We start from the raw sequence: 9,003 nt of genomic DNA on the forward strand, positions 1-9,003 counted from the left end.
ACTTCGCTTGTGACATTAAAAGGAGGCATTTCAAGACTGAAAGAAATCCACAGAACGTTATTGTAAGAATAAAGATTTGACTCAACCGAGATGACAAGGACTCGTTTTTTTTTTGGTTTTTGTTTTGATTCTGGCAGCAGAATCTGAATCTCTTGATTCATCATGCAGCGCAAAGAGGGATGCCCCTCATGGATTTTAATGATGTACGTTTTATATTGTGAGTTTTAATTAACTGTACAATACAGGATAGGAGCCTTTCTGTGGTGTAAATTATAGTATCCGTCCTGTAAGAGGCTTTTATTTTTTATTCTATTTTTCGGTGGGCATTTGTTTTTAGCATCTTTTCTCGGTAAAATGGCTTCTAAGAGGATTGCTGCTGCTGCTGCCGCGGCCGCCGAACCTGACTCTTCGAAAGCAGTGCCTACTAAACCAGCTGCCGAGGTGAAAGCAAAAGCCCTCAAAGTACCAAAAGCAACAGATGCTCCTATTCACCCCTCGACCTTGAGCACGGTATTGGAAGCCCTGAGGAAGAACACCGACCGCAAAGGTGCAATGGTGCCTTCCATCCGCACATACATCCTCACCACCTACCCGTCTGCGGACTCTGTGCGGCTCCGAGTACTGCTGAGGCTAGCGCTGGGGAAGGGCATGGAGCAGGGCCTTCTGATGAGACCGACCAACTCTACAGTGAAAGGTGCCACAGGAAGGTTCAAGCTGGCACCAGCCAGACCGAAAACTCTGAAGAAGGTATCTGAGAACAGTGACCCAAATGGAGAACCGGTGCCCAAAGCCAAGAAAGTTGTGTCCAGGAAACCTAAAACTTCTGGAGCAGCTGCTAAGAAGCCAAAAGCACCTGGTGATGCGGCTAAGAAGGCTGCGAAAAAAGTGGCAGTAAAGGTGAGACTGCTGTTCCTAAAGCAAAGGTGGACTCGGACAAAGCTAACAAAATTCCAGCCAAAAAGCCCAAGGACAAGGTGGCTGCCAAAGTGTCAACCAAGGAAAAGACCAGTGAAAAGAAGGGGGAACTGGCAGCAAAGGCTGCACCCACAAGCAAAGATAACATCGATAAGGACTCTGCCAAACCTACCGCCAAGCGTGGCAAGAAATAGTTATGAAACCATGTTGGTTATTTTAATTTATTATAATGCAAATTATTTTTACTATTCAATAAAGGTTCTGTTAACTTAAAAAAAAAAAGTAAATCTAAATCTAAATCATGGCATCAAAGTCATCTCCAGGGCCCACATCGAATATTGACTTTTCAAACTTGGAGAGCTAAGTTTCTAGCGCTGAGATGCACAGAGTACAGCAGCAGGTGCGTGAAACCAGGCACAGAATCAGGAGTGAGTGAGGGCCAGGTCAGGAGTAAGAGTCAGGATAGAGTGAGGGTCAGGATTGAGTGAGGGTCAGGAGTGAGTGAGGGTCAGGAGTGAGTGAGGGTCAGGAGTGAGGGCCAGGAGTGAGTGAGGGCCAGGTCAGGAGTGAGTGAGGGCCAGGTCAGGAGTGAGAGTCAGGATAGAGTGAGGGTCAGGAGTGAGTGAGAGTCAGGATGTGAGGGCCAGGTCAGGAGTGAGAGTCAGGATTGAGTGAGGGTCGGGATTGAGTGAGGGTCAGGAGTGAATGAGGGCCAGGTCAGGAGTGAGAGTCAGGATTGAGTGAGGGTCAGGAGTGAGTGAGGGTCAGGATTGAGTGAGGGCCAGGAGTGAGTGAGGGTCAGGAGTGAGTGAGGGCCAGGTCAGGAGTGAGTGAGGGCCAGGTCAGGAGTGAGAGTCAGGATTGAGTGAGGGTCAGGATTGAGTGAAGGTCAGGAGTGAGTGAGGGCCAGGTCAGGAGTGAGAGTCAGGATTGAGTGAGGGCCAGGAGTGAGTGAGGGCCAGGTCAGGAGTGAGTGAGGGCCAGGTCAGGAGTGAGAGTCAGGATAGAGTGAGGGTCAGGAGTGAGTGAGAGTCAGGATGTGAGGGCCAGGTCAGGAGTGAGAGTCAGGATTGAGTGAGGGTCGGGATTGAGTGAGGGTCAGGAGTGAATGAGGGCCAGGTCAGGAGTGAGAGTCAGGATTGAGTGAGGGTCAGGAGTGAGTGAGGGTCAGGATTGAGTGAGGGCCAGGAGTGAGTGAGGGTCAGGAGTGAGTGAGGGCCAGGTCAGGAGTGAGAGTCAGGATTGAGTGAGGGTCAGGATTGAGTGAAGGTCAGGAGTGAGTGAGGGCCAGGTCAGGAGTGAGAGTCAGGATTGAGTGAGGGTCAGGAGTGAGTGAGGGCCAGGTCAGGAGTGAGAGTCAGGATTGAGTGAGGGTCAGGAGTGAGTGAGGGCCAGGAGTGAGTGAGGGTCAGGAGTGAGTGAGGGCCAGGTCAGGAGTGAGAGTCAGGATTGAGTGAGGGTCAGGAGTGAGTGAGGGTCAGGATTGAGTGAGGGCCAGGAGTGAGTGAGGGTCAGGAGTGAGTGAGGGCCAGGTCAGGAGTGAGTGAGGGCCAGGTCAGGAGTGAGAGTCAGGATTGAGTGAGGGTCAGGATTGAGTGAAGGTCAGGAGTGAGTGATGGCCAGGTCAGGAGTGAGAGTCAGGATTGAGTGAGGGTCAGGAGTGAGTGAGGGCCAGGTCAGGAGTGAGAGTCAGGATTGAGTAAGGGTCAGGAGTGAGTGAGGGCCAGGAGTGAGTGAGGGTCAGGAGTGAGTGAGGGCCAGGTCAGGAGTGAGAGTCAGGATTGAGTGAGGGTCAGGATTGAGTGAGGGTCAGGAGTGAGTGAGGGCCAGGAGTGAATGAGGGCCAGGTCAGTAGTGAGAGTCAGGATTGAGTGAGGGTCAGGAGTGAGGGCCGGGTCAGGAGTGAGTGAGGGCCAGGTCAGGAGTGAGTCAGGGCCAGGTCAAGAGTGAGAGTCAGGATTGAGTGAGGGTCAGGTCAGGAGTGAGTGAGGGCCAGGTCAGGAGTGAGAGTCAGGATTGAGTGAGGGTCAGGATTGAGTGAAGGTCAGGAGTGAGTGAGGGCCAGGTCAGGAGTGAGAGTCAGGATTGAGTGAGGGCCAGGAGTGAGTGAGGGCCAGGTCAGGAGTGAGTGAGGGCCAGGAGTGAGTGAGAGTCAGGATAGAGTGAGGGTCAGGAGTGAGTGAGAGTCAGGATGTGAGGGCCAGGTCAGGAGTGAGAGTCAGGATTGAGTGAGGGTCGGGATTGAGTGAGGGTCAGGAGTGAATGAGGGCCAGGTCAGGAGTGAGAGTCAGGATTGAGTGAGGGTCAGGAGTGAGTGAGGGTCAGGATTGAGTGAGGGCCAGGAGTGAGTGAGGGTCAGGAGTGAGTGAGGGCCAGGTCAGGAGTGAGTGAGGGCCAGGTCAGGAGTGAGAGTCAGGATTGAGTGAGGGTCAGGATTGAGTGAAGGTCAGGAGTGAGTGAGGGCCAGGTCAGGAGTGAGAGTCAGGATTGAGTGAGGGTCAGGAGTGAGTGAGGGCCAGGTCAGGAGTGAGAGTCAGGATTGAGTGAGGGTCAGGAGTGAGTGAGGGCCAGGAGTGAGTGAGGGTCAGGAGTGAGTGAGGGCCAGGTCAGGAGTGAGAGTCAGGATTGAGTGAGGGTCAGGAGTGAGTGAGGGTCAGGATTGAGTGAGGGCCAGGAGTGAGTGAGGGTCAGGAGTGAGTGAGGGCCAGGTCAGGAGTGAGTGAGGGCCAGGTCAGGAGTGAGAGTCAGGATTGAGTGAGGGTCAGGATTGAGTGAAGGTCAGGAGTGAGTGATGGCCAGGTCAGGAGTGAGAGTCAGGATTGAGTGAGGGTCAGGAGTGAGTGAGGGCCGGCCAGGTCAGGAGTGAGAGTCAGGATTGAGTAAGGGTCAGGAGTGAGTGAGGGCCAGGAGTGAGTGAGGGTCAGGAGTGAGTGAGGGCCAGGTCAGGAGTGAGAGTCAGGATTGAGTGAGGGTCAGGATTGAGTGAGGGTCAGGAGTGAGTGAGGGCCAGGAGTGAATGAGGGCCAGGTCAGTAGTGAGAGTCAGGATTGAGTGAGGGTCAGGAGTGAGGGCCAGGTCAGGAGTGAGTGAGGGCCAGGTCAGGAGTGAGTCAGGGCCAGGTCAAGAGTGAGAGTCAGGATTGAGTGAGGGTCAGGAGTGAGTGAGGGTCAGGATTGAGTGAGGGTCAGGAGTGAGTGAGGGTCAGGAGTGAGTGAGGGCCAGGTCAGGAGTGAGAGACAGGATTGAGTGAGGGTCAGGATTGAGTGAGGGTCAGGAGTGAGTGAGGGCCAGGAGTGAGTGAGGGCAAGGTCAGTAGTGAGAGTCAGGATTGAGTGAGGGTGAGGAGTGAGTGAGGGCCAGGTCAGGAGTGAGGGTCAGGAGTGAGTGAGGGCCAGAGTGGGTGAGGGCCAGGTCAGGAGTGAGAGTCAGGATTGAGTGAGGGTCAGGATTGAGTGAGGGTCAGGAGTGAGTGAGGGCCAGGAGTGAATGAGGGCCAGGTCAGTAGTGAGAGTCAGGATTGAGTGAGGGTCAGGAGTGAGGGCCAGGTCAGGAGTGAGTGAGGGCCAGGTCAGGAGTGAGTCAGGGCCAGGTCAAGAGTGAGAGTCAGGATTGAGTGAGGGTCAGGAGTGAGTGAGGGTCAGGATTGAGTGAGGGTCAGGAGTGAGTGAGGGCCAGGTCAGGAGTGAGAGTCAGGATTGAGTGAGGGTCAGGATTGAGTGAGGGTCAGGAGTGAGTGAGGGCCAGGAGTGAATGAGGGCCAGGTCAGTAGTGAGAGTCAGGATTGAGTGAGGGTCAGGAGTGAGGGCCAGGTCAGGAGTGAGTGAGGGCCAGGTCAGGAGTGAGTCAGGGCCAGGTCAAGAGTGAGAGTCAGGATTGAGTGAGGGTCAGGAGTGAGTGAGGGTCAGGATTGAGTGAGGGTCAGGAGTGAGTGAGGGTCAGGAGTGAGTGAGGGCCAGGTCAGGAGTGAGAGACAGGATTGAGTGAGGGTCAGGATTGAGTGAGGGTCAGGAGTGAGTGAGGGCCAGGAGTGAGTGAGGGCAAGGTCAGTAGTGAGAGTCAGGATTGAGTGAGGGTGAGGAGTGAGTGAGGGCCAGGTCAGGAGTGAGGGTCAGGAGTGAGTGAGGGCCAGAGTGGGTGAGGGCCAGGTCAGGAGTGAGAGTCAGGATTGAGTGAGGGTCAAGAGTGAGTGAGGGCCAGGAGTGAGTGAGGGCCAGGTCAGTAGTGAGAGTCAGGATTGAGTGAGGGTCAGGAGTGAGTGAGGGCCAGGTCAGGAGTGAGTAAGGGCCAGGTCAGGAGTGAGAGTCAGGATTGAGTGAGGGTCAGGAGTGAGTGAGGGCTAGGTCAGGAGTGAGAGTCAAGATTGAGTGAGAGTCAGGATTGAGTGAGGGTCAGGATTGAGTGAGGGTCAGGATTGAGTGAGGGTCAGGACTGAGTGAGCTATGTTTAGATACATGAGCAGATGCCACCCTGCGTCACTGACCGAGCACTTCAGTATGTATAGCCAACAGCGGTCGAGCCGTCGGTTTCCGGTGCAGTATTATGCCTTTGCTTGTACTTTGTTCGCTTTTGTAACCTGCAACCTCCTGTGCACCGTTTGCTCCTCGTGTATTTTGTTTGCTCACGATGGTCACTTTTGTCTCATGTAAAGTAACGTTTGTTTCTGTAACATGCTGGCGTGTAATCTTCTCCTCATGCTTCAGTTCTGTTCCTATTGTGAAGTGTTGGTTAAGTGAGCCCTGCACACCAGGTCTGCAGGAGGCATAGAGGGGGTCTCGGTGGTCTCAGGATACAGGACTGTGGCTCTCGGCTGCATTCACCGCCTGACGTCTCTGCACACGTGCTCGGTGTGAACAGACTTAATGCCTCATCTTGTAAGGCCCTCAGTTCCTGAGACTCATCGGATTGTAGTTGTCAAGTTCACCCTTAGATAAAAGGAACACACCGAGGCAGAGGCTGTTTACTATGTCTTGCTTTATTCCCTGACAGCCTTAGACTGCCTTACAGACTAGGAATACCGCTTCCTGTGTCCTCACTTCCTTTTCCTCCTTCCTGCTCGCCTGTCCTGTCTCGAAGGTCAGGCGAGACGACGTGACATCTCCCCGGTTTCACAAAGGCTTGCTTCTGCTACATCTCCTCTACTAACCGCCGAGGTTTCCTGATGAGGCGGTGGGGGCGTCTCTCTTGTTCCCGTGGTGAGCTCGGACGTCTTGTGGCTTCTACAGTTCTGGCCGGGCTGTGAATGTTTTGGTCGCTGCTGTCACTGTGGTTGTGAGATTCACTTGAGGTTTGGCTCGACGAGGTCCCTCGTCTGGAGTTTTGGTTGCATTTCTTGAAGTGCGAGATGTTTCTCGTTATTTGTTTGTGATCCGATTTGGCTGTAATCATGGTCCCTTTTCTTTTGACGACCTGGAAGGGGATGTCGAGGTACCGGCTGTCTGCCTTGGCGCGCCGATCGCTCCGGACAATCACCCGGTCTCCTTCTTGTATGTTAGTGTCTTTGGCATGTCTTCGTTGGTCAGCGTAGGTCTTCATTCGGTGCTTATTCCTGTGGTCTATCTCGACTAGCGTGTTGTGGTCGACGGTGACAGGCCGCTGCTGGAGTGCGGGATCTGCCATGGGAAGTCGAGTCCGTGGTGTCCTGCCTAACATCACAGTGGCTGGGCATTGATTGGTGGTGCTGTGAGGAGTGTTCCGATATGCTCGTAACACTTCATTTAATGTCTGTTGGACATCTCTGTGGGTTAATTCAGTCTGTTGAATCACCCTTTTGAGGGTCGCCATGAACCGCTCCACCATGCCATTGGCTTGTGGCCATAGTGGAGTGATCTTCTTGTGTTTGAAGTTAAGGTGTGCAGCAAAGTTTGCGAACTCATGTCCATTAAAAGGTGGTCCGTTGTCTGTTTTTACTCGAAGTGGAATGCCCCATGCAGCGAAGGTTTCATCCAGCACTGGGATTACTGTCGTTGCTCGAGTTGATGGTATTAGCTGTGCAAAGGGGAATCGGGAGTACTCATCCATGATGACAATGATGTACTGTCCCGATTGCAGTGGTCCGAAAAAGTCAACTGCTACTTGCTGCCATACTCCTTCTGGTAGGTCCGACATTAGTAGTGGTGCTGGGGGTTCTTCCCGACTGACCACTTGGCAGGTCATACAGTCTTTCAGGGTTGTTTCTACCATGTGGTCAAGTGTGGGGAACCACACGCGTTCTCTTAAGGCTTTCTTGGTTGCGTTGATGCCTCGGTGTCCTTCATGTGCCAAGTTGACAACTCCTTGGCGCAGGTTGAGGGGAATCACGATCCTTCCCCCCCTCAGAAGAAGGCCGTTGTCACTGATGGAGAGTTCGTCACGCACTCGCTGAAACGCAGCCAGATCGTGCCGCGTGGAGTCGGAGTCCTGTGGCGAATGTTTCACATCTCTCCAGGAGTTCGTGCGGATGCGAGCCATGACAGCTTGAATAAGCGGGTCAGACGTGGATGCTTCCTGAATAGCGGCGATGGGGACTGTGGGTGGACAGGCCGCGTCAATGACGAAGTGGAGATATTCATCAGCTACAGACAGGGCGTTCCGGGCTCCGGCCACAGGGTGGCGCGACATGAAGTCAGCTGGGTTCTCAGCTTTGCCGGGTTTATGTATGATTGTGAATATGTAGTCTTGCAAGCGTAGGCCCCACCGTTCGATACGAGGAGGCATCTTGGCGTTGGGATTGCCGAAGATGGTGATGAGAGCTTGGTGGTCCGTGATGATTGTGAAGTGCTTGCCGTACACAAACAAATGGAAGTGTTCACAGGCCCACACTACAGCGAGGCTTTCTTTCTCAGGTTGAGAGTAGGCCTTTTCAGTGTCCGTGAGGCTGCGGCTTGCATATGCGATGATGTGGCGTTGGTCTGAATCATCCCGGTATTGGGCCAGGATGGCGCCCAGACCTACTGGGCTGGCGTCGACTGTGATTTCTGTCTTTTTTTTTGTGTCAAAGTACGCCAGGTTTGTGGCAGATCCTACTGCTTGCTTGATGGTGTTGAAGGCTAGTTGGCATGGTTCAGTCCAGTCAAAGGATTGGCCCTGGCGAGTAAGTTCACGTAGGGGGTAGCTGATCGTGGCGTAGTCGCGAATATATCGCGCACAGTAGCTCGCCATGCCTAAGAAGGAACGGAGGTCACTTACATCTCGAGGTGTCGGAGTGTCTGCAAGTGCTATTACCTTCTCGGGATCGGGTCGCATCCCCTCCTTGGAGAAGATATGTCCGTAAAATTTCAGGGTGTCTCTGTGAAATTCACATTTGCTGGCATTGAGAGTCAGGTTAGCAGTCAGCAGAGCGTGACAGACTCTGTCCAGCGCTGTGTCATGTTCGGTTTGATCTTTTCCGAATACCAGTAGGTCATCGCTGTAATTGAAAGCATTGGGGATGCCTTGAATGACTCATCTGATGGCTTCTTGGAAGATCTCGGCAGCCGAAGAGATGCCAAAGTTCAGCCGTTTGTATCGGAACAGGCCTTGGTGCGTAGTGAATGTGGTGATATATCTTGATTTTTCATGAAGCTCTAGTTGGTGATAGCCTTTGTTAAGGTCAAGTTTTGAGAAGACAGTGGCTCCATTTAGCTTCGTAATCATGTCACTGATGTGTGGCCCAGGATGACGCTCCCGCTCGATGGCGGTGTTGGGTGCACGCATGTCAACACACAGGCGGACTTTGTTGTCTTGTCCTTTCTTGGGGACTACCACAACTGGGGACACCCATGGTGTGGGTCCGGACGTGCGTTCGATAATGTCAGTCTGGAGTAGATCCTGTAGCTCATCGTCCACGGCTTGTTGGAGGTGGAATGGTACCTTCCTATGGTGTTGAGCAATGGGCGTCACCTTCTCATTGATGTGGAGCTTTACTTTGAAGTGGTTTAGTCTTCCAAGGCCTTTAAAAAGGTTTGGGAATTTTGCTGTGATGTCTGGAGCATCTTCTGTCATGTAGAGGAGCTCTACTAGTTTGAGTCTTTCCGCCGTTGGTAGGCTGAGGAGACAATCCGCCACATCTGGACCCTCTACCACATGGATATATGCGTCAACTGTCCGGTCTTTGAATGTGAGGGTGGTGTG

General features: G+C 53.2%; 1 pseudogene; it reads left to right on the forward strand.

Moving 5' to 3' along the window:
- Nucleotides 1-354: 354 nt before the first annotated feature.
- On the forward strand, nucleotides 355-1,109 carry LOC147725064 (uncharacterized; annotated as a pseudogene).
- The last annotated feature ends 7,894 nt before the right edge of the window (nucleotides 1,110-9,003 follow it).

This window comes from Lissotriton vulgaris, chromosome 4_1 (genome assembly GCF_964263255.1).
Source record: "Lissotriton vulgaris chromosome 4_1, aLisVul1.2, whole genome shotgun sequence".
Classification (NCBI taxonomy): domain Eukaryota; kingdom Metazoa; phylum Chordata; class Amphibia; order Caudata; family Salamandridae; genus Lissotriton; species Lissotriton vulgaris.